Genomic DNA, 25,325 nt, shown 5'->3' on the forward strand with positions numbered 1-25,325 from the left:
ATTAGCTGCGCACGCCTATGTTTGCATCTGTTGGCTGGAGGAGAGTGTGTTGGGTATGAACACATTTTGGTGCTGACTCCACCTTTGGCCTAATTCAGACCTGATCGTAGCAGCAAATTTGTTAGCAGATGTGCAATACCATGTGCACTGCGGGGGGGGGGGGGGGCAGATACTGTATAACATGTGCAGAGAGAGTTAGATTTGGGTGGGGTGTGTTCAAACTGAAATGTAAACTGCAGTGTAAAAATAAAGCAGCCAGTACCCTGCACAGAAACAAAGTAACCCACCCAAATCTAACTCTCTCTGCACATGTTATATCTGCCCCACCCCCCTGCAGTGCACATGGTTTTGCCCAACTGCTAACAAATTTGCTGCTACGATCAGGTCTGAATTAGGCCCCTTATCGCTTGTATTTCTTCTGCCACTGCTGCAGAGCTACAGGTGGGCCAAATGTCTAGAGCAGGCATCCACGGTCCTCAAGGCACACTAGCAGTGCAGGTTTTAGTGATGTCCAGGCTTCAGCACAGGTGACTTAATTAGTAGCTCAGTTATTTTGATTTAATCATCTGTGCTGAAGCCTGGATATCACTAACACCTGCACTGTTGGTGTGCCTTGAGGACCGTGGTTGGGAATGCCTGGTCTAGAGGAAGAATACTTCAGAAGTGGATGCATAGTGAGAGTGAGTATGTTTCTTGCAGTGTGCAAGACATTTCTTGAAGATTAACAGTCATAAACCGCGTTTTAAATGTTGGCAATCACGCTGCTGCTATTTTTGTTTCTGTATAATTTTTGAAGGATGTCCAAAAGCCGCACATAGTTTGAATTCTGATCTAGTCATGTTGCATTCATTTTTATTTGATTCACTAGTGATATCCATGGTTCATGGCTTCGGAAGCAGAAGGGTTAAGGCATTGTATTGTGTTACGCTTAGTCCGGTTTCACTTAAGTTGCTGTAAAAACATAGCATATGAAGATATGGCATGTATAAGGAAAAACAGAAACTTGGGTTTGGTGAGTGCTTTGCTTATGACTATTACAAGCTGGCTATGATATCTCTTATATTTCTGTTATAATGTTAGCTCCTGCACTGCCACACGTGCAGCAGAGAGCAAACCAGGAACAGACACCAACAAGTCTCTAGATATCAATCACCAAGTGCTGCCCTCTCTGCCCAGGATCATTTTCAGATTGGTTTCCGTAGAAACAAAGGTCCTATTCTTTCCTGGGCTCACTGAGAAAAATAAGATGTTTCTTGAGGATCGAGCAGGAGGTTACCTGCTATTTTAATGCAAAGAGTTTGGTCACTGTCTTCAACTACTCCATGGTTTGTCCCCTCCATTACTGTTATGTATGACTTCCCTTTTCTCTAACGTCCTAGTGGATGCTGGGGACTCCGTAAGGACCATGGGGAATAGACGGGCTCCGCAGGAGACAGGGCACTTTAAGAAAGAATTAGGATACTGGTGTGCACTGGCTCCTCCCTCTATGTCCCTCCTCCAGACCTCAGTTTGAATCTGTGCCCGGACGAGCTGGGTGCACCTTAGTGAGCTCTCCTGAGCTTGCTAAAAAGAAAGTATTTTGTTAGGATTTTTTATTTTCAGAGAGATCTGCTGGCAACAGACTCTCTGCTACGTGGGACTGAGGGGAGAGAAGCAGCCCTACTCACTAGAAGATAGGTCCTGCTACTTAGGCTACTGGACACCATTAGCTCCAGAGGGATCGTACACAGGAACGCACCCTTGGTCGTCCGATCCCGAAGCGGCGCCGCCGTCCCCCCTCGCAGAGCCAGAAGCCGGCGTGAGAAGCAAGAAGACTTCGAAATCGGCGGCAGAAGACTCCAGTCTTCATCTGAGGTAGCGTACAGCACTGCAGCTGTGCGCCATTGCTCCCACACTAAACCCACACACTCCGGTCACTGTAGGGTGCAGGGTGCAGGGGGGGTGCCCTGGGCAGCAATTGGGAACCTCATGGCAAAAAGCAGCATATATACAGTTGGGCACTGTATATATGCATGAGCCCCTGCCATTATTTTACACACAAAACGCGGGACAGAAGCCCGCCGCTGAGGGGGCGGGGCTTCTTCCTCAGCACTCACCAGCGCCATTTTCTCTCCACAGCTCTGCTGAGAGGAAGCTCCCCAGGCTCTCCCCTGCAGAATCACGGTAGAAAGAGGGTGAAAAGAGAGGTGGGGCACATAAATTTGGCGCAAAAACTGATATACAGCAGCTACTGGGTTAACGCTAAGTTACTGTGTGATTCCTTTGGTCATTTAGCGCTGGGGTGTGTGCTGGCATACTCTCTCTCTGTCTCTCCAAAAGGCCTTGTGGGGGAACTGTCTTCAAATAGAGCATCCCCTGTGTGTGTGGTGTGTCGGTACGCTTGTGTCGGCATGTTTGACGAGGAAGGCTATGTGGAAACAGAGCGGGTACAAATGAATGTGGGGTCGCCGCCGACACCCGATTGGATGGATATGTGGAAGGTTTTAAATGATAATGTAAATTCCTTGCATAAAAGGTTGGATAAAGCTGAAGCCTTGGGACAGTCTCAACCCATGCCTGATCCTACAGCGCAGAGGCCGTCAGGGTCTCAGAAGCGCCCACTATCCCAAATTGTTGACACAGATATCGACACGGATTCTGACTCCAGTGTCGATGGCGATGATGCAAAGTTACAGCCTAAAATGGCTAAAGCCATCCGCTACATGATTATAGCAATGAAAGATGTGTTACACATCACAGAGGAAACCCCAGTCCCTGACAAGAGGGTTTATATGTATGGGGAGAAAAGGCAAGAGGTGACCTTTCCCCCTTCACATGAGTTAAATGAGTTATGTGAAAAGGCTTGGGAATCTCCAGATAGGAAACTGCAGATTTCCAAACGGATGCTTATGGCGTATCCTTTCCCGCCAACGGACAGGTTACGCTGGGAATCCTCCCCTAGGGTGGACAAAGTTTTAACACGCTTATCCAAGAGGGTAGCCCTGCCGTCACAGGATACGGTTACCCTAAAAGATGCTGCAGATAAAAAGCAGGAGGGTATCCTGAAATCCATTTATGCACATTCAGGTACCCTGCTAAGGCCGGCAATTGCGTCGGCCTGGATGTGTAGTGCTGTAGCAGCATGGACAGATACCTTATCTGAGGAACTTGATACTTTGGACAAGGATACTATAATACTGACCCTGGGGCATATAAAAGACGCTGTCCTATATATGAGAGATGCCCAAAGAGACATTAGCCTACTGGGCTCTAGAATAAATGCTATGTCGATTTCTGCCAGAAGGGTCCTGTGGACTCGGCAATGGACAGGCGATGCCGACTCAAAAAGGCACATGGAGGTTTTACCTTATAAGGGTGAGGAATTGTTTGGGGACGGTCTCTCGGACCTGGTGTCCACAGCTACGGCTGGAAAGTCAAATTTTTTGCCATATATTCCCCCACAACCTAAGAAAGTACCGTATTACCAAATGCAGTCCTTTCGGTCACAAAGAGGCAAGAAAGTACGAGGTGCATCCTTTCTTGCCAGAGGCAGGGGTAGAGGAAAGAAGCTGCACAATACAGCTAGTTCCCAGGAACAGAAGTCCTCCCCGGCTTCCACTAAATCCACCGCATGACGCTGGGACTCCACAGGCGGAGCCAGACCCGGTGGGAGCGCGTCTCCGAAATTTCAGCCACAAGTGGGTTCACTCTCAGGTGGATCCCTGGGCTATAGAGATTGTGTCTTAGGGATACAAGCTGGAATTCGAAGTGATGCCCCCTCACCGTTACCTCAAATCGGCCCTGCCAGCTTCCCCCATAGAGAGGGAAATAGTGTTAACTGCAATTCACAAATTGTATCTCCAGCAGGTGGTGGTAAAGGTTCCCCTCCTTCAACAGGGAAGGGGTTACTATTCGACAATGTTTGTGGTACCGAAACCGGACGGTTCGGTCAGACCATATTAAATTTAAAATCCCTGAACATATACCTGAAAAGGTTCAAGTTCAAGATGGAATCGCTCAGAGCGGTCATCGCAAGCCTGGAGGAGGGGGATTTTATGGTGTCTCTGGACATAAAGAATGCTTACCTTCATGTCCCCATTTATCCACCTCATCAGGAGTACCTCAGATTTGTGGTACAGGATTGTCATTACCAATTCCAGACGTTGCCGTTTGGTCTGTCCACGGCACCGAGAATATTTACCAAGGTAATGGCAGAAATTATGGTGCTCCTGCGAAAGCAAGGAGTCACAATTATCCCATACTTGGACGATCTCCTCATAAAGGCGAGGTCCAGAGAGCAGTTGCTGATCAGTGTAGCACGCTCTCGGGAAGTGTTACAACAGCACGGCTGGATTCTGAATATTCCAAAGTCGCAGCTGATTCCTACGACGTGTCTGCCCTTCCTGGGCATGATTCTGGACACAGACAAGAAGAAGGTTTTTCTCCCGACGGAGAAGGCGCAGGAACTCATGACACTCGTCAGAGACCTCTTAAAACCAAAACAGGTGTCGGTGCATCACTGCACGAGAGTCCTGGGAAAGATGGTGGCGTCATACGAGGCCATTCCCTTCGGCAGGTTCCATGCGAGGACCTTTCAGTGGGATCTGTTGGACAAGTGGTACGGATCGCATCTACAGATTCATCGGCTGATCACCCTATCCCCCAGGGCCAGGGTGTCTCTTCTGTGGTGGCTGCAGAGCGCTCACCTTCTCGAGGGCCGCAGATTCGGCATTCAGGACTGGGTCCTGGTGACCACGGATGCAAGCCTCCGAGGGTGGGGGGCAGTCACACAGGGAAGAAATTTCCAGGGTCTGTGGTCAAGTCAGGAGACTTGCCTTCACATCAATATCCTGGAGCTAAGGGCCATATACAACGCCCTAAGTCGAGCGGAGACCCTGCTTCGCGACCAATCGGTGCTGATTCAATCAGACAACATCACCGCAGTGGCTCATGTAAACCGCCAAGGCGGCACAAGGAGCAGGGTGGCGATGGCGGAAGCCACCAGAATTCTTTGATGGGCGGAGAATCACGTACGAGCACTGTCAGCAGTGTTCATTCCGGGAGTGGACAACTGGGAAGCAGGCTACCTCAGCAGGCACGACCTCCACCCGGGAGAGTAGGGACTTCATCAGGAAGTCTTCACGCAGATTGCAAGGAGATGGGAACTGCCACAGGTGGACATGATGGCATCCCGCCTCAACAAAAAGCTGCAGAGGTATTGTGCCAGGTCAAGAGACCCTCAGGCGATAGCTGTAGACGCACTGGTGACACCATGGGTGTTCCAGTCGGTTTATGTGTTTCCTCCTCTTCCTCTCATACCCAAGGTGCTGAGAATCATAAGAAAAAGAGGAGTGAGAACAATACTCATTGTTCCGGATTGGCCAAGAAGGACTTGGTATCCAGAGCTGCAAGAAATGCTCACAGAGGACCCATGGCCTCTGCCTCTAAGGCAGGATCTGTTGCAGCAGGGGCCCTGTCTGTTCCAAGACTTACCGCGGCTGCGTTTGACGGCATGGCGGTTGAACGCCGGATCCTAGCAGGAAAAGGGATTCCGGATGAGGTTATTCCTACGCTAATAAAGGCTAGGAAGGACGTGACGGCTAAACATTATCACCGTATATGGCGAAAACATGTTGCTTGGTGTGAGGCCAGGAATGCCCCTACAGAGGAATTCCAGCTGGGCCGTTTCCTTCACTTCCTACAGTCGGGAGTGACTTTGGGCCTAAAATTGGGGTCCATTAAGGTCCAGATTTCGGCCCTATCCATTTTCTTTCAAAAAGAACTGGCTTCTCTTCCTGAAGTTCAGACATTTGTAAAGGCAGTGCTGCATATTTAGCCCCCGTTTGTGCCTCCAGTGGCACGTTGGGATCTTAACGTGGTGTTGAGTTTCCTGAAATCACACTGGTTTGAGCCACTTAAAACCGTGGAGTTAAAATATCTCACGTGGAAGGTGGTCATGCTATTAGCCTTGGCTTCGGCTAGGCGTGTGTCAAGAATTGGCGGCTTTGTCACATAAAAGCCCCTATCTGGAATGGACAGGGCAGAATTGCGGACTCGTCCACAATTTCTGTCAAAAGTGGTGTCATCTTTTCATATGAACCAACCTATTGTGGTGCCTGTGGCTACTCGTGACCTGGAGGATTCCGAATTATTAGATGTAGTCAGGGCTTTGAAAGTATATGTAGCCAGAACGGCTAGAGTCAGGAAAACTGAGTCGCTGTTTATCCTGTATGCATCCAACAAGCTGGGTGCTCCTGCTTCAAAGCAAACTATTGCTCGCTGGATCTGTAACACGATTCAGCAGGCTCATTCTGCGGCTGGCTTGCCGCTTCCAAAATCCGTAAAAGCCCACTCCACAAGGGAGGTGGGCTCTTCTTGGGCGGCTGCCCGAGGGGTCTCGGCATTACAGCTTTGCCGAGCGGCTACTTGGTCAGGTTAAAACACTTTTGCAAAGTTCTACAAGTTTGATACCCTGGCTGAGGAGGACCTTGTGTTTGCTCATTCGGTGCTGCAGAGTCATCCGCACTCTCCCGCCCGTTTGGGAGCTTTGGTATAATCCCCATGGTCCTTACGGTGTCTCCAGCATCCACTAGGACATTAGAGAAAATAAGATTTTACTTACCGGTAAATCTATTTCTCGTAGTCCGTAGTGGATGCTGGGCGCCCGTCCCAAGTGCGGACTTCTTCTGCAATACTTGTATATAGTTATTGCTTAAATAAGGGTTATGTTATGGTTGCATCAGGGTTATCTGATGCTCTGTTGTTGTTCATGCTGTTAACTGGGTAAGTTTATCACAAGTTATACGGTGTGATTGGTGTGGCTGTGTCACGATCCGGGTATCTGGACGCCATTTCTTACCCATCAGATGCCTCCTAAGGCTGGCTCAGCGCTCCAGGACCGGATCCCATCTGTTATCCTGATGTGTACATTCCTGTATCCTCTCCTGTCACTCTGGGACGCTGTCACAGTAAACGCCATATTACACCTGGCATGGCGTCTCCCGCGGCCTCCGCCGCCGTCCCTGAACTTCTGCATGCAGAGTGTCTGAGTGGCGATTACGTCAGCCGCGGCCTCCGCTGTGTCCGCGTGGTTGGATGTGCATCTGTCAGCCTGGCGCCTCCTGTCTCCGGTGGCCGGCGCCGCCATTACTGTTTTCATTACCACATGGATTACAAACCAAACTTCCCTCCAAGTGTCTGCATGGGCGCAGCCATCTTGGATTCTGTCAGCTGATCATTTCCACCAATCTGTTCTCAGTATTGATAATCTGCATAATTGCCTAGCCAATCCCATCCTTGCTGCAGGTATAAATACACTGTGCCTGAGCAAGGAAGGCGTCAGTGCTTTGGTTGTCAAACCTAGTTCCTGTTTGTCTCTCTCCTGTGATTGTCTTCCAGGTTCCAGCTCCTGTCTCAAGACTTCCACCATAGAGACCCGCACCAGCATTCCACCTGCGGTGTAGCCTGACTCTCCAATCCATTGTGGATTCATCTGTTTCCAGCTACAACATTACCTGCTTCCAGCTCAGCTTCCAGCAGAGTACAGCTTCCCTTAAAGGGCCGGTGTCCTTTCTACACTTTACCACTCTCCACCGGTATTATTATTTCTCCGCTCTCAAGTTCTACATTTCAGTTCATATTTCATCGCTCCCAAGTTCATTTATTATTTAACTGGTTCCAGCCAGTATCCACTCCGTGCTAACAACAGTCTGGTTCCAGCCAGTATCCACAGCAGCTGTTTTATCTTCAGCAACCCAGCTTTTCCTGGAACACCAGCTGGCACAATCCTGGGTTATCTCCATTGCTACAGTCGGGCCTGGTAAGGACTTTCCATCTAGAAGATCATAAGAACTATCTCACACTACCAGTGCCCTGTGGCTCCTGCCATCCTGTAGTACCCAGGAACTGTATTTATTCTTTGCTGACTTTTTACGTTTTCTTTTACTGCTGCTGTGTTGCGGAGTTGTCATAATAAACATCATTGACTTTTATCCAAGTTGTCGTGGTCACGCCTTCGGGCAGTTATTAGTTATGTTACTTACATGTCCAGGGGTCTGATACAACCTCCCAGGTTCCGGTACATCTCAGCCCCTACAACTGAGGCTGCCTCCCGTCAGCTCAGGCCCTCAGTTGTGACAGTAAGCACTGACCTAATGAATCCAGCCGGAGACCAGGATCAAGCGGCCAGGCCGATGCAAGAACTGGCAGCCCGACTAGAACATCAGGAGGCTGCACAGGGCCACATCATCCGCTGTCTCCAGGATCTCTCTACTCGGCTGGATGGGATTCAGACAACTCTCCGTGGATCGGGCGCGTCTGGTGCGTCAACCACAGTGACTCCAGCTATAACCCCACCCACCTTACCCATTTCTGCTCCACGTCTTCATCTTCCAACGCCAGCAAAATTTGACGGATCTCCAAGATTCTGCAGGGGATTTCTCAACCAGTGTGAGATTCAGTTTGAGCTACAACCTGGCAATTTTCCCAGTGACCGTACAAAAATTGCCTACATTATTTCTCTTCTCAGTGGCTCAGCCCTTGATTGGGCATCACCGTTATGGGAGAGGTCCGACACCCTGCTATCTTCCTACACTGCCTTCGTGTCAACATTCAGGCGCATCTTCGACGAGCCAGGCCGGGTAACCTCAGCTTCATCCGAGATTCTCCGTTTACGCCAGGGGTCACGTACTGTAGGACAATATCTGATACAGTTCCAGATCCTGGCGTCCGAACTGGCATGGAACGACGAGGCCCTGTATGCTGCATTCTGGCATGGCTTATCTGAGCGTATTAAAGATGAGTTAGCTACCAGAGACTTACCTTCTAAGTTAGATGAGCTAATCTCACTCTGCACGAAAGTTGATTTACGTTTCAGAGAGAGAGCAACTGAGCGTGGAAGATCATCTGCTCCAAAATCTTCTGCTCCTCCTCCTCGTCAACTGTCACCATCTAAAGATGAGTCCATGCAACTTGGCCGTTCCCGTTTAACTCCTGCTGAGCGCCGAAGACGTCTCTCCGAGTTTCTCTGTCTCTATTGTGCAGCTCCGTCTCACACCATTAATGCCTGTCCCAAACGTCCGGGAAACTCCAAATCCTAGCTCGCCAAGGAGAGGGCCGGCTAGGAGTAATGATCTCCTCTCCATCTTCTCAAGATTGTAATCTCCCAGTCTCGCTTCAAGTTGCTCAACGTTATCGGAACGTCATTGCCCTCCTTGATTCCGGAGCAGCTGGGAACTTTATTACCGAAGCCTATGTTAAACGGTGGTCCCTACCCACCGAGAGACTTCCTTCGTCCATTTCTTTAACTGCCGTGGATGGCAGCAAAATTTTTGATGCAGTTATTTCTTTAAGGACTCTACCAGTTCGTCTGAGAGTGGGAGTTCTTCATTCCGAACTTATTTCTTTTTTAGTGATTCCAAGAGCCACACATCCTGTGGTCCTGGGCCTTCCATGGCTCCGTCTTCACAATCCTACAATTGATTGGACGACTACGCAAATCCTGGCATGGGGTTCCTCCTGTGCTGAGACATGTTTGTTTAAAGTATTGCCTGTCTGTTCTTCCTCCCCCAGGTCGTCTGATGTTCCACCTCCTCCATATCAAGATTTCACGGATGTGTTCAGTAAAGCTTCTGCTGATATCCTTCCTCCTCATAGAGAATGGGACTGTCCGATTGATCTCGTTCCAGGGAAGGTTCCACCTCGAGGCCGAACTTATCCGTTGTCTCTGCCTGAGACGCATTCTATGGAGGAATATATTAAAGAGAACCTAGCAAAGGGGTTCATTCGACCTTCTTCTTCTCCAGCCGGCGCAGGCTTCTTTTTTGTAAAAAAGAAAGATGGTGGTCTGCGGCCGTGCATCGACTACAGAGGTTTGAACGACATTACCATCAAGAACCGTTATCCTTTACCCCTGATTACTGAGCTCTTTGACAGAGTTAGCGGAGCTACCATCTTTACAAAGCTGGACTTGCGAGGTGCATACAATCTCATCCGGATCCGTGAGGGTGACGAGTGGAAGACCGCATTTAACACCCGTGACGGACATTATGAGTACCTCGTCATGCCCTTCGGATTGAGCAATGCTCCAGCTGTCTTCCAGCATTTCGTCAATGAGATCTTCAGAGACATTCTATACCGTCATGTCGTGGTCTATCTAGATGATATCCTCATTTTTGCCAACAATTTAGAGGAACATCGTTTTTGGGTAAAGGAGGTTCTGTCCCGTCTCCGTGTCAATCATCTCTATTGCAAATTAGAGAAATGCGTCTTTGAAGTCCGGTCCATTCCGTTTCTAGGGTACATTGTGTCCGGTTCCGGACTAGAGATGGATCCTGAGAAACTACAAGCAATTCAGAATTGGCCGGTACCCTTAACCCTCAAAGGGGTCCAGAGGTTCTTAGGGTTCGCCAATTATTACCGAAAGTTTATACGAGACTTTTCCACCATTGTGGCGCCTATTACTGCTTTCACCAAGAAGGGTGCTAACCCGTCCAAGTGGTCTGAAGAAGCCATGCAAGCTTTTCATCTTTTAAAACAGAGGTTCATCTCTGCGCCTGTCCTAAAACAGCCTGACATCGACTCTCCTTTCATCCTAGAGGTGGATGCCTCCTCCGTTGGAGTAGGAGCGGTGTTATCTCAGAGGGCTAAAGATGGCCATTTACATCCTTGCAGTTTCTTCTCACGGAAGTTCTCCCCAGCGGAGCGCAACTATGCCATTGGCGACCAGGAGTTGCTAGCCATCAAGCTCGCTCTAGAGGAGTGGAGATATCTGTTGGAGGGAGCTTCTCATTCAATCACCATCCTTACAGACCACAAGAACCTTCTATATTTGAAAGGCGCACAATGTCTCAACCCTCGTCAGGCCAGATGGGCACTTTTCTTTTCCAGGTTCGACTTTAAACTCCAGTTCTGTCCGGGCTCTCAGAATCGCAAGGCCGATGCCCTTTCCCGCTCATGGGAGCAAGAAAATGAGTCAGAGTCTTCAGACAAGCATCCTATTATAAGTCCGTTGGCATTCTCCACGGTAGGGATGGACTCTACGCCCCCATCAGGGAAAAGTTTTGTGAAGCCGATGCTAAGGAAGAAGCTCATGCATTGGGCCCATGCTTCCCGTTTTGCCGGACATACAGGTATCCAAAAAACCCTGGAGTTTATCTCTAGGTCCTATTGGTGGCCAACTCTGAAAAAGGACGTCTTGGAGTTTATTGCATCTTGCCCAAAGTGTGCCCAACATAAAGTATCCCGCCAGTCGCCTGCGGGGCAACTGGTTCCACTATCCGTTCCCCGTCGACCATGGACCCACTTGTCGATGGATTTCATTACAGACTTACCCATGTGCAACAAGTTCAATACCATCTGGGTGGTAGTTGACCGGTTCACCAAGATGGCACACTTCATTCCTCTCACCGGTCTTCCGTCAGCTTCCAAGTTGGCTCAAGTATTCATACAAGAGATCTTCCGACTCCACGGTCTTCCTGAAGAAATTATCTCTGATCGAGGAGTTCAATTCACAGCCAAATTCTGGCGAAGTTTATGTCAAGTCCTCCAAGTCAAGCTAAAGTTTTCCACGGCTTACCATCCTCAGACCAATGGTCAAACCGAGAGGGTGAATCAGGACTTGGAGGCCTTCCTCCGCATCTATGTGTCCTCCTCTCAAGATGACTGGGTTCAATTACTTCCCTGGGCCGAGTTCTGTCATAACAACCAGTATCATTCTTCATCTGCTTCAACACCATTCTTCACTAACTTTGGATTCCACCCTAAAGTCCCTGAGTTCCAACCGCTTCCAGCAACTTCTGTTCCCGCAGTGGATATCACCTTGCATCAGTTTGCCAATATCTGGAAGAGCGTACGATCAGCTCTGCTCAAGGCATCGTTCAGGTACAAGAAGTTTGCGGATAAGAAGCGTCGAGCAGTTCCTGCTCTCAAGGTGGGTGATCGGGTATGGTTATCCACGAAGAATTTGAGGTTAAGAGTTCCCAGTATGAAGTTTGCACCTCGCTATATCGGTCCTTTCAAGATTGAACAAGTCATCAACCCTGTTGCTTACAGACTCCAGTTGCCTCCCTTCTTAAAAATACCCAGGACATTCCATGTTTCCCTGTTGAAACCGCTGATCTTGAATCGGTTTCATTCCTCACTTCCTCCAACTCCGAAAGTCCAAACTCAACGAGGCGTTGAGTATGAAGTGGCCAAGATCCTGGACTCACGTCACCGTTACGGTCAACTACAATATCTTATTGACTGGAAGGGTTATGGTCCTGAGGAACGTTCATGGACCAATGCTTCTGATGTCCATGCTCCTGCCTTGGTCCGGAGATTCCATTCCAAGTTTCCTCAAAAGCCAAAGAAGTGTCCTGGGGCCACTCCTAAAGGGGGGGGTGCTGTCACGATCCGGGTATCTGGACGCCATTTCTTACCCATCAGATGCCTCCTAAGGCTGGCTCAGCGCTCCAGGACCGGATCCCATCTGTTATCCTGATGTGTACATTCCTGTATCCTCTCCTGTCACTCTGGGACGCTGTCACAGTAAACGCCATATTACACCTGGCATGGCGTCTCCTGCGGCCTCTGCCGCCGTCCCTGAACTTCTGCATGCAGAGTGTCTGAGTGGCGATTACGTCAGCCGCGGCCTCCGCTGTGTCCGCGTGGTTGGATGTGCATCTGTCAGCCTGGCGCCTCCTGTCTCCGGTGGCCGGCGCCGCCATTACTGTTTTCATTACCACATGGATTACAAACCAAACTTCCCTCCAAGTGTCTGCATGGGCGCAGCCATCTTGGATTCTGTCAGCTGATCATTTCCACCAATCTGTTCTCAGTATTGATAATCTGCATAATTGCCTAGCCAATCCCTTCCTTGCTGCAGGTATAAATACACTGTGCCTGAGCAAGGAAGGCGTCAGTGCTTTGGTTGTCAAACCTAGTTCCTGTTTGTCTCTCTCCTGTGATTGTCTTCCAGGTTCCAGCTCCTGTCTCAAGACTTCCACCATAGAGACCCGCACCAGCATTCCACCTGCGGTGTAGCCTGACTCTCCAATCCATTGTGGATTCATCTGTTTCCAGCTACAACATTACCTGCTTCCAGCAGAGTACAGCTTCCCTTAAAGGGCCGGTGTCCTTTCTACACTTTACCACTCTCCACCGGTATTATTATTTCTCCGCTCTCAAGTTCTACGTTTCAGTTCATATTTCATCGCTCCCAAGTTCATTTATTATTTAACTGGTTCCAGCCAGTATCCACTCCGTGCTAACAACAGTCTGGTTCCAGCCAGTATCCACAGCAGCTGTTTTATCTTCAGCAACCCAGCTTTTCCTGGAACACCAGCTGGCACAATCCTGGGTTATCTCCATTGCTACAGTCGGGCCTGGTAAGGACTTTCCATCTAGAAGATCATAAGAACTATCTCACACTACCAGTGCCCTGTGGCTCCTGCCATCCTGTAGTACCCAGGAACTGTATTTATTCTTTGCTGACTTTTTACGTTTTCTTTTACTGCTGCTGTGTTGCGGAGTTGTCATAATAAACATCATTGACTTTTATCCAAGTTGTCGTGGTCACGCCTTCGGGCAGTTATTAGTTATGTTACTTACATGTCCAGGGGTCTGATACAACCTCCCAGGTTCCGGTACATCTCAGCCCCTACAACTGAGGCTGCCTCCCGTCAGCTCAGGCCCTCAGTTGTGACAGGCTGGTATGAGTCTTACCCTGGATTCCAAAATCCTTCCCTTGTACTGTCAGCTCTTCCGGGCACAGTTTCCTTAACTGAGGTCTGGAGGAGGGACATAGAGGGAGGAGCCAGTGCACACCAGTATCCTAATTCTTTCTTAAAGTGCCCTGTCTCCTGCGGAGCCCGTCTATTCCCCATGGTCCTTACGGAGTCCCCAGCATCCACTACGGACTACGAGAAATAGATTTACCGGTAAGTAAAATCTTATTTTCTCTGACGTCCTAAGTGGATGCTGGGACTCCGTGAGGACCATGGGGAATAGCGGCTCCGCAGGAGACTGGGCACAACTAAAGAAAGCTTTAGGACTACCTGGTGTGCACTGGCTCCTCCCACTATGACCCTCCTCCAGACCTCAGTTAGAATCTTGTGCCCGGCTGAGCTGGATGCACACTAGGGGCTCTCCTGAGCTCCTAGAAAAGAAAGTATATTTAGGTTTTTTTATTTTCAGTGAGATCTGCTGGCAACAGACTCACTGCTACGAGGGACTAAGGGGAGAAGAAGCGAACCTACCTGACTGGAGATAGTTTGGGCTTCTTAGGCTACTGGACACCATTAGCTCCAGAGGGATCGAACACAGGACCCGACCTCGATCGTTCGGTCCCGGAGCTGCGCCGCCGTCCCCCTTACAGAGCCAGAAGCATGAAGATGGTCCTGGAAATCGGCGGCAGAAGACTTCGGTCTTCAACAAGGTAGCGCACAGCACTGCAGCTGTGCGCCATTGCTCCTCATGCACACCTCACACTCCGGTCACTGATGGGTGCAGGGCGCTGGGGGGGGGCGCCCTGAGCAGCAATATGAATACTTTGGCTGGCAAAAAATCACAATATATAGTCCCAGAGGCTATATATGTGATAAATACCCCTGCCAGAATCCATGAAAAAAGCGGGAGAAAAGTCAGCCGAAAAAGGGGCGGGGCTATCTCCCTCAGCACACTGGCGCCATTTTTTCTTCACAGTGCAGCTGGAAGACAGCTCCCCAGGCTCTCCCCTGTAGTTTTCAGGCTCAAAGGGTTAAAAAGAGAGGGGGGGGGCACTAAATTTAGGCGCAATATGTGTATACAAGTGAAAGGATATGTCCCTATATTCTTTAACCCTCGATGTGATGGCCTCTCAGACGTCTGTGAGTGTAAACCTTCATGCTATGAGTTACATGCACAACACAAGCAGTAAAGATTCACACTGTTTATTTAATAAATTACAGCGTACTATATAGAAAAGAAACATGGGTGTATACAATATGTGCAAGCATATGATTGGATAAATAGAAGTAGCATACGACATTACATGCAGGATATTTTAGTAACACACAGAAGTAACAGTTTTGATCTGGTATGTAATTGTCCTTGAAGATAAGACACACACAAGCCTTATATTATATGAACAGACAAAGGCATCTTGTAGAGAGTGCGTACGTGTCTATTCAAACACATAACAATTCATATAGCATGTTTAACCCTTCAATCCCCTCTTAGAATCATTATTGTTATACTATATGATTCTTGCAAAGCTTACGTCTTTCTGCACACCAATGGCGCAATTTTTAGCCTGAGCGGGAGTTGCAGTAATTGTTGGGCATTTTAAGAAGGGTTAATCGTTGGGTTAATGATGTTCCGTGTTTATCCTTTTCATCTAAGGCTTCAGCGGGCTTATAGCCCCATGGGGTACCTGTGTTCCAGGCAGCCGCGGACCATGAGCTGCAATCATTTCCCCAGTTATGGCCTGTAACGCAAATATAGGGTACCTCGGGGCTTAGGTTGTCTGTGGTGTCAGCGCGGATCTGGTAGTCAACAGACTTTTGGACAGCAGCTAGTTGGGGGAATTGGAAATAATCTAGTATGTAGGTTGCGGTGTATGTGGTGGAAGAGTTATACCATAGTGTCAGTTTCCCTTATTCTGAGTTATATCAACCTCAGTCATTGAGAGGGGAAAATGGGCCAGTAGGGCTATCAAGATAGTCCCCAGGGTAAAGATAGGGGGCAGGTTCTTCATCGTTTTCTGTTCTTCTGTCTTCGCTAGGTGGGAGGTCAGGGCTGTCTGCCCCGGTTCGTACCTCACTGGAATCACTTGCTTCCCTCTCTAGGTCTGGTCTAGGAACCTTTTTTTACTCGGGATGCATGGATCCAGGTAGGACTTTCCTCTGTCAGGACTGCTGTTCGGGTAACTGCTACGACCTCTGTCTCTGGACCATAGGTGAAGTCTCCTGGGCTCTTGTTCCTGGGGAGCACCTTCACCACGACTCTGTCTCTGACTTTAAAGGGGTGTGTAGGTTCCTGTGGATTCAAAGGGTTTTTACAAACAACCTCATGTTCAATTTCATTCAGTTTTGTTATCAGGGACCTGACATACTCTTCTCTTATAAATTCTAGATCTCCTTCCTGTATCATCAACGGTTTCTTAGCCCAGGGTGTGGGGAAGGGTCTACCCATTAGTATTTCAAAGGGTTCAAAGGGTGAGTATCCTAGAGTTTTCTGTGGGGTCATTCTGATTTCTGCTAGGATAATGGGAAGGACCTGCTTCCACTTGTGGAAGGTACCTCCTGTGGCCTTCCTTAGTTTGTCTTTGAGGGTCCTATTCATTCTTCCTACGACCCCTGAACTCTGCAGGTGGTACGGGATGTGAAACTTCCACTCCACCTGCAGAGCTTTTACTAAGGCCTGTGTGATTTTGGCTGTAAAGGCTGAGCCTTTATCACTATTTATTTGCAGGGGGCACCCCCATCTAGGGATGATTTTCTGTGTTAGGATTCTTGCTACTGTCTTGGCATCCTCTGACTTAGTTAGGAATACTTCTGGCCAGCGAGAGAACATATCTACAATGACCAGGGCATATTCTTGTTTACCTGTACCAGGGATATGGGTAAAATCAATTTGTAAGTGTGTAAAAGGGGTGGTGGGGTATTCAAGATGCTGGTGTTTAGCTTTATTAGGGTTGTTAGGGTTGTTCCTGAGGCAAGTGATGCATCTGCTAACATACTGGTCCACAAGTGATTTGGCATTAGTAACATAAAAATCATTGGTTAGTAGGAGGAGTGTTGTGGCTTCACCACGGTGACCAACACCACGGCACTGGGCAACGAGCAAAGGGGCACTGGACTGGGGTATACAGGGTTTCCCCTCTTTGCAGATTAATCCTGATTTAGGATTTTTTCTGCAGAATTGGGTAAGTTCAGTCGGAGAGATCAGCATTAGTCGCAGCAGCTTGAAGTTGAGTGAGCAGATGGACGTTGTCAAGGGAGGGACATGCTCTAGTGAGTGCAATGAGTTCTGCAGCTTGCGCGGACTGATAAGGTGTTGGTAGGGTTTCCAACACACTGTCAGGGAGGGTGACAATGGCATAGCCAGCCTGGTATGTATTGTCATTGGGCCTACTACAGGAGCCGTCAACAAAAACTATGTCTGCGCCTGGTATGGGAACGGGAGACATGTCAAGTCTGGGAGAAGTTTCAGCTTCAATGGAAGCAGCACAGTCATGTAGGTCGGGTGGTTCATCCTCGGGACCTTTCAAGCCTAAAAGGGCATTGAGAATGGGTGCAGGGCCAGAAGAACTAGCAGTGTACTTGATGGTAAGGGTAGGGTTACTCAAAAGGAGTACTTCATATCCACTAAGGCGTTGTGCTGACATGTGCTGTGTGTGCAAGCCTTTAAGTATTGCCAGGACATCATGTGTGGTGTGGAGTACTGTGATGTGGCCTAAAGTGAGGGTAGTGGCCATTTCTGCAACCATTGCACAGGCTGCCAAAGCCCTGAGGCAGGCAGGCATACCTTGCACAGACACTGGCATGACTTTGGAAAAAAATGCCACGGGGCGCAACTTCCCTCCATGAAACTGTGTGAGCACCCCCGCCATGGTTTTACAATTGTCCCTTGCATATAGATGGAAAGGTAGTACATAATTGGGGAGGCCAAGTGCCGGACTTTTCATCAACATACATTTTAAACTTTCATATGCAGTTAACATTTCTTGTGACCATTGTACAGTTTTAGGTTTGTCCTTCAGTGTGGCTTGTCTCAAAATGTTATCATAATAAGAGCAATCAGAAATCCACTGTCTGCAGTAATTTACCATACCCAGGAAGGACAGTAGTTCCTTCTGGGTAGTTGGGGTGACCAGGCCCAATACAGACTGTATGCGTTGTGGACTGACTTTCCTCTCTCCCTGAGTGAGCACAAAACCTAAGTAATCAACATGCTTTTTACACCATTGCATTTTTATTTTGGACACCTTGTGTCCACATTCACAAAGCCAGTTTAGTAATGAAACACCATCCTCTCGGCAGGCCTCCTCAGTTTGACTACAGAGCAGCAGATCATCTGCATACTGTAGCAGGACTGAACCATGGTGAAGTTGCCAGGGCCCCAATGTGGCCTGGAGACAACAGGTGCGTCAGTAATCTGCACCAGGTAAGTTGTTTACCCTCAAAAGAAAAGGCAAAAAGTAATTGTGTCTGTGAATCTACAGGTATGCTGAAAAAAGGCATTCTTCAAATCAATTACAGAGAAGAACGCAGCATCTGCAGGGATTGCAGAAATGAGTGAGTTTACATCTGGAACAATTGGTGCAATTGGGACAATTAACTGATTGATCGCTCTGAGATCCTGTACAAATCTTATACTGCCATCAGCTTTGGCAACAGGGTTCACAGGAGTACAGTATGGTGATACAATATGTCTGAGAATACCCTGTTGTAAGAATTGCTGTATCATGGGGCGGAGACCTTCTATCTTTTCTGGTGAGAGGGGATACTGCATAGGTCAGAACACAAAACACTGGTTGTTGCACCGCTGTCCACTAAAAAGGGAATTTTACTTCCATTTATAATAAGTGGCAGCAGAGGTGAATCTTTACTATGACGGGTGAGTTGAATAAAGGCTGGGATACCCTCCTCCGGGCCCCGTCAGTGCGCGGGGTCTTTGGAATGTAAGGGGGAGGGAGAGGGTTTTCAAAGATTTTACAGTTTCTCACTTCTTCGCTTCTGTGCTGTTGGGAACTGACATTTTTGTAATCCTCCATATAGAAAGGGTAATTACTGCCTTCCCGTAGGAATGGGTCCTGTCCTGCTTTCTCTGTCCATCCCGCTAAATTATCCACCCATGGGTTAACTAAGTAATACTCTGAGGTAGAGTTGCGGGCGACATACATCTTGCATGTCTCACCAGGGAGGGGCGGGGGATATGTAGTTTTTTTTTTTGTTTTTTTTTCTCTGACTAGAGCCCATTGTCAGACAGTAATATAAATCAACAGTACAACTTTAAAAGAAAATATCTAAAATTTACAACACTCTACTTACTATATGCATCAGCTAACCAGTTAATTAGTCATTGACAATATCACAATATTATCTGTATAGTGAGAACATGAAATCTTTTGACGTGTACGATACTTACCATTCGTACAAGATGTCAGAAAAATACAGCGTTTTAAACAGGAAGCAGGAAAAGTGTTTGAGTAAAGATATCTGGCAGACGAAAACTTACCAGCCGTCTGGACCAAATATAAGAACTTATCTCACTACAAACATACAAGAATATATAGACGATCAAATCGAGGTATTCTCTACGTTACGTATAGACCCCAGGTCTATTTTTAAGTATCCCAGATACTAACGTCACGTTATGTATAGACTCCCAGGTCTATTTTAAGTATCCCAGATACTAACGTCTTTGGAGAATTGCGCTTGGACCCCTGGTCCCTTCTCAGACGTATCTTTAAGTCCCAGACATTAAAGATGTTTGGTCACGTGTTCCCAGAACACTGACACGGATTCAGCTTCAGTGTATGACCGCAATCCCGTATGGCAAAGACAGACAATAAATTCTCTATCTTTACCATCCAGGGACGATCACTGAATCGCGGACGTAGCCCCCACTTGAAAGGATATGTCCCTATATTCTTTAACCCTCGATGTGATGGCCTCTCAGACGTCTGTGAGTGTAAACCTTCATGCTATGAGTTACATGCACAACACAAGCAGTAAAGATTCACACTGTTTATTTAATAAATTACAGCGTACTATATAGAAAAGAAACATGGGTGTATACAATATGTGCAAGCATATGATTGGATAAATAGAAGTAGCATACGACATTACATGCAGGATATTTTAGTAACACACAGAAGTAACAGTTTTGATCTGGTATGTAATTGTCCTTGAAGATAAGACACACACAAGCCTTATATTATATGAACAGACAAAGGCATCTTGTAGAGAGTGCGTACGTGTCTATTCAAACACATAACAATTCATATAGCATGTTTAACCCTTCAACAAGCAGCTATTGGGGGGGGGGAAATCACTCAGTAAGTGTTAATCCCTGCATTATATAGCGCTCTGGTGTGTGCTGGCATACTCTCTCTCTGTCTCCCCAAAGGACTTTATGGGGTCCTGTCCTCAGTCAGAGCATTCCCTGTGTGTGTGCGGTGTGTCGGTACGGCTGTGTCGACATGTTGGATGAGGAAGGTTACGTGGAGGCGATGCAGAGGCCGATAAATGGGATGTCGCCCCCTGTGGGGCCGACATCAGAGTGGATGGATAGGTGGAAGGTATTAACCGACAATGTCAACTCCTTACATAAAAGGCTGGATGACGTAACAGCTGTGGGACAGCCGGCTTCTCAGCCCGCGCCTGCCCAGGCGTCTCAAAGGCCATCAGGGGCTCAAAAAAACGCCCGTTACCTAAGATGGCAGACACAGATGTCGACACGGAGTCTGACTCCAGTGTCGACGAGATTGAGACATATACACAATCCACTAGGAACATCCGTTGCATGATCTCGGCAATGAAAAATGTGTTACACATTTCTGACATGAACCCAAGTACCACATAAAAGGGGTTTTATGTTTGGGGAGAAAAAGCAGCCAGTGTTTTGTTCCCCCATCAGATGAGTGAATGAAGTGTGTAAAGAAGCGTGGGTTCCCCCCAAAAGAAACTGGTAATTTCTAAAAAGTTACTGATGGCGTACCCTTTCCCGCCAGAGGATAGGTCACGTTGGGAGATATCCCCTAGGGTGGATAAGGCGCTCACACGTTTGTCAAAAAAGGTGGCAGTGCCGTCTTAGGATACGGCCACTTTGAAGGAGCCTGCTGATAAAAAGCAGGAGGCTATCCTGAAGTCTGTATATACACACTCGGGTACTATACTGAGACCTGCAATTGCCTCAGCATGAATAGTGCTGCTGCAGCGTGGTCTGATACCCTGTCAGATAATATTAATACCCTAGACAGAGATAATATTTTGCTAACATAGAGCATATTAAAGACGTTGTCTTATATATGAGGGATGCACAGAGGGATATTTGGCGGCTGGCATCCAGAATTAAGGCAATGTCCATTCTGCCAGGAGGGTATTAGAGACCCGGCAGTGGACAGGTGATGCTGACTTTAAAAGGCACATGGAGATTCTGCCTTATAAGGGTGAGGAATTGTTTGGGGATGGTCTCTGGGACCTCGTATCCACAGCAACAGCTGGGAAGAAAAAAAATTTTCCTCAGGTTTCCTCACAGCCTAAGAAAGCACCATATTTTCAGGTACAGTCCTTTCGGCTTCAGAAAAGCAAGCGGGTCAAAGGCGCTTCCTTTCTGCACAGAGACAAGGGAAGAAGGAAAAAGCTGCACCAGACAGCCAGTTCCCAGGATCAAAAATCTTCCCCCGCTTCCTCTGAGTCCACCGCATGACGCTGGGGCTCCACAGGTGGAGACAAGTGCGGTGGGGGCGCGTCTCGGGAACTTCAGGGACCAGTGGGCTTGCCCACAGGTGGATCCCTGGGTTCTGCAAGTAGTATCACAGGGATACAAGCTGGAGTTCGAGGCGACTCCCCCTTGCCGTTACCTCACATCAGCCTTGCCTGCTGCCCTCGGAGAAAGGGAGGTAGTACTGGCGGCAATTCACAAGCTGTACTTCCAGCAGGTGAAATCAAGGTACCCCTCCTTCAACAAGGCCGGTGTTACTATTCCAAAATGTTTGGGGTGCCGAAACCAGACTGTTCGGTGAGACCCATTCTAAAATTGAAATCCTTGAACACTTATATACGAAGGTTCAAGTTCAAAATGGAATCGCTCAGGGCGATTATTGCAAGCCTGGAGAATTTCATGGTATCACTGGACATCAAGGATGCTTACCTGCATGTCCCTATTTACCCTCCTCACCAGGAGTACCTCAAAATTGTGGTACAGGATTGTCATTACCAATTCCAGACGTTGCCGTTGGTCTGTCCCCGGCACCAAGGGTATTTACCAAGGTAATGGCCGAAATAATTATCCCGTACTTGGACGATCTCCTTATAAAGACGAGGTCCAGGGAGCAGTTGTTCGTCGGAGTAGCACTATCTCGGGAAGTGCTACAACAGCACGGCTGGATTCTGAATATTCCAAAGTCGCAGCTGGTTCCTACGACGCGTCTACTGTTCCTGGGTATGGTTCTGGACACAGAACAAGAAAAAAGGGTTTCTCCCGGAGGAGAAGTCCAAGGAGTTGTCGTCTCTAGACAGAGACCTCCTAATACAAATACAGGTGTCGGTGCATCAATGCACGCGAGCCCTGGAAAAGATGGTAGCTTCTTACGGAGAAATTCCATTCGGCAGGTTCCATGCAAGGATCTTCCAGTGGGATCTGTTGGACAAGTGGTCCGGGTCGCATCTTCAGATGCATCGGCGGATAACCCTGTCTCCAAGGGCCAGGGTGTCGCTGTTGTGGTGGCTGCAGAGTGCTCATCTTCGAGAGGGCCGCAGATTCGGCATACAGGACTGGGTCCTGGTGACCACGGATGCCAGCCTTCAAGGCTGGGGGGCAGTCACACAGGGAAGAAACTTCCAAGGAAAGTCAGGAGACTTCCCTACACATAAATATTCTGGAACTAAGGGCCATTTACAATGCCCTAAGTCAGGCTAGACCCTGCTTCAACACCGGCCGGTGCTGATCCAGTCAGACAACATCACGGCGGTCGCTCATGTAAACCGACAGGGCGGCACAAGAAGCAGGATGGCGATGGCAAAAGCCACAAGGATTCTCCGATGGGCGGAAAATCATGTGTTAGCACTGTCAGCAGTGTTCATTCCCGGAGTGGACAACTGGGAAGCAGACTTTCTCAGCAGACACGACCTCCACCCGGGAGAGTGGGGACTTCATCCAGAAGTCTTCCAAATGATTGTACACCGTTGGGAAAGGCCACAGGTGGACATGATGGCGTCCCGCCTCAACAAAAAGCTAAAAAGATATTGCGCCAGGTCAAGGGACCCTCAGGCAATAGCTGTGGACGCTCTGGTAACACCGTAGGTGTACCAGTCGGTGTATGTGTTCCCTTCTCTGCCTCTCATACCCAGGGTAATGAGAATAATAAGAAGGAGAGGAGTAAGAACTATACTCATTGTTCCGGATTGGCCAAGAAGAGCTTGGTACCCAGAACTCCAAGAAATGATCTCAGAGGACCCATGGCCTCTGCCGCTCAGACAGGACTTGCTGCAGCAGGGGGCCTGTCTGTTCCAAGACGTACCGCGGCTGCGTTTGACGGCATGGCGGTTGAACGCCGGATCCTGAAGGAAAAGGGCATTCCGGAGGAAGTTATCCCTACGCTAATTAAAGCTATGAAAGAAGTGAACGCAAACCATTATCACCGCATATGGCGGAAATATGTTGCGTGCAGTGAGGCCAGGAAGGCCCCAACGGAGGAATTTCAGCTAGGTCGATTTCTGCACTTCCTACAGTCAGGGGTGACTATGGGCCTAAAATTGGGTTCCATTAAGGTCCAGATTTCGGCTCTATCGATTTTCTTCCAAAATAGAACTGGCTTCACTGCCTGAAGTTCAGACTTTTGTTAAGGGAGTGCTGCATAGTCAGCCCCCGTTTGTGCCTCCAGTGGCACCGTGGGATCTCAACGTGGTGTTGGATTTCCTGAAGTCGCATTGGGTTGAGCCACTTAAATCCGTGGAGCTAAAATACCTCACGTGGAAAGTGGTCATGCTGTTGGCCTTGGCGTCGGCCAGGCGTGTATCAGAATTGGCGGCTTTGTCATGCAAAAGCCCTTATCTGATTTTTTTTTTTTTATATGGATAGGGCGGAATTGAGGACTCGTTCCCAATTCCTTCCTAAGGTGGTATCCGTTTTTCATGTGAACCAACCTATTGTGGTGCCTGCGGCTACTTGGGACTTGGAGGATTCCAAGTTACTGGACGTAGTCAGGGCCCTGAAAAATATGTTTCCAGGACGGCTGGAGTCAGGAAAACTGACTCGCTATTTATCCTGTATGCACCCAACAAGCTGGGTGCTCCTGCTTCTAAGCAGACTATTGCTCACTGGATCTGTAGCACGATTCAACTTGCACGTTCTGCGGCTGGACTGCTGCACCCTAAATCTGTAAAAGCCCATTCCACGAGGAAAGTGGGCTCTTCTTGGGCGGCTGCCCGAGGGGTCTCGGCTTTACAAATTTGCCGAGCTGTTACTTGGTCGGGTTCAAACACTTTTGCAAGAGTCTACAAGTTTGATACCCTGGCTGAGGAGGACCTAGAGTTTGCTCATTCGGTGCTGCAGAGTCATCCGCACTCTCCCGCCCGTTTGGGAGCTTTGGTATAATCCCCATGGTCCTTACGGAGTCCCAGCATCCACTTAGGACGTCAGAGAAAATAAGATTTTACTCACCGGTAAATCTATTTCTCGTAGTCCGTAGTGGATGCTGGGCGCCCATCCCAAGTGCGGATTGTCTGCAATACTTGTATATAGTTATTGCCTAACTAAAGGGTTATTGTTGAGCCATCTGTTGAGAGGCTCAGTTATATTTCATACTGTTAACTGGGTATAGTATCACGAGTTATACGATGTGATTGGTGTGGCTGGTATGAGTCTTACCCGGGATTCAAATTCCTTCCTTATTGTGTCAGCTCTTCCGGGCACAGTATCCTAACTGAGGTCTGGAGGAGGGTCATAGTGGGAGGAGCCAGTGCACACCAGGTAGTCCTAAAGCTTTCTTTAGTTGTGCCCGGTCTCCTGCGGAGCCGCTATTCCCCATGGTCCTTACGGAGTCCCAGCATCCACTACGGACTACGAGAAATAGATTTACCGGTGAGTAAAATCTTATTTTTATGTTGGTTGGTGTAAGAACTGCATGCATTCAGTACTGAGTAAAATGTACAGTATGTGTTTCCCATTCCCTATCACACAGCAGCCTTACAGATAACTTATCATTTATGAAAAACAATGTAGGGTTTATTTTGTAAGACTGCTAATTAACAGTAACAATACATCTTAAGGGGGGTACTCACGGAGTGATATTCTAAGCAATCTGACTAGATTGCTTAGAATTTAAGCCTAATCGCTCTGTGTGTACCCCTTATAGCGATGCGCAGCCCCGCACATCGCTATCGCTGCTAGATTGGCCTGCATGCAGGCCAATCTAGCGGGTCACTCACTTCACCCGCTGGGTGAAGTGAGCAGTCCCCCCCCGTCTCCCCCCGCACGCTCGGCACACATCACGCTGTGCTGAGCGGCGGGAGAGATGTGTGCTGAGCGGTTCGCTCAGCACGCATCTCTCCCACATCGGCCCGTGGGTACTGGGCTTTAAAGAGATTTGGGGGAAATCAAACTGATTTATATCTATAAAATAGTGTTCTAATCTTTGAAGAAATGGGGCTAAATTT

The 25,325-nt window shown here is 48.4% G+C and overlaps 1 long non-coding RNA gene across 1 annotated transcript in view; it reads left to right on the forward strand.

Annotated features, from left to right (window-relative positions):
- The first annotated feature begins 597 nt into the window (after positions 1 to 597).
- LOC135056236 (uncharacterized) overlaps positions 598 to 25,325 on the forward strand; it is a 421,784-nt gene continuing 397,056 nt past the window's right edge. Inside the window, exon 1 of the long non-coding RNA XR_010243931.1 lies at positions 598 to 680. This is a non-coding gene — a long non-coding RNA (uncharacterized LOC135056236). The remainder of the gene's footprint in view (positions 681 to 25,325) is intronic.

Source organism: Pseudophryne corroboree, chromosome 3, assembly GCF_028390025.1.
Source record: "Pseudophryne corroboree isolate aPseCor3 chromosome 3, aPseCor3.hap2, whole genome shotgun sequence".
NCBI lineage: Eukaryota > Metazoa > Chordata > Amphibia > Anura > Myobatrachidae > Pseudophryne > Pseudophryne corroboree.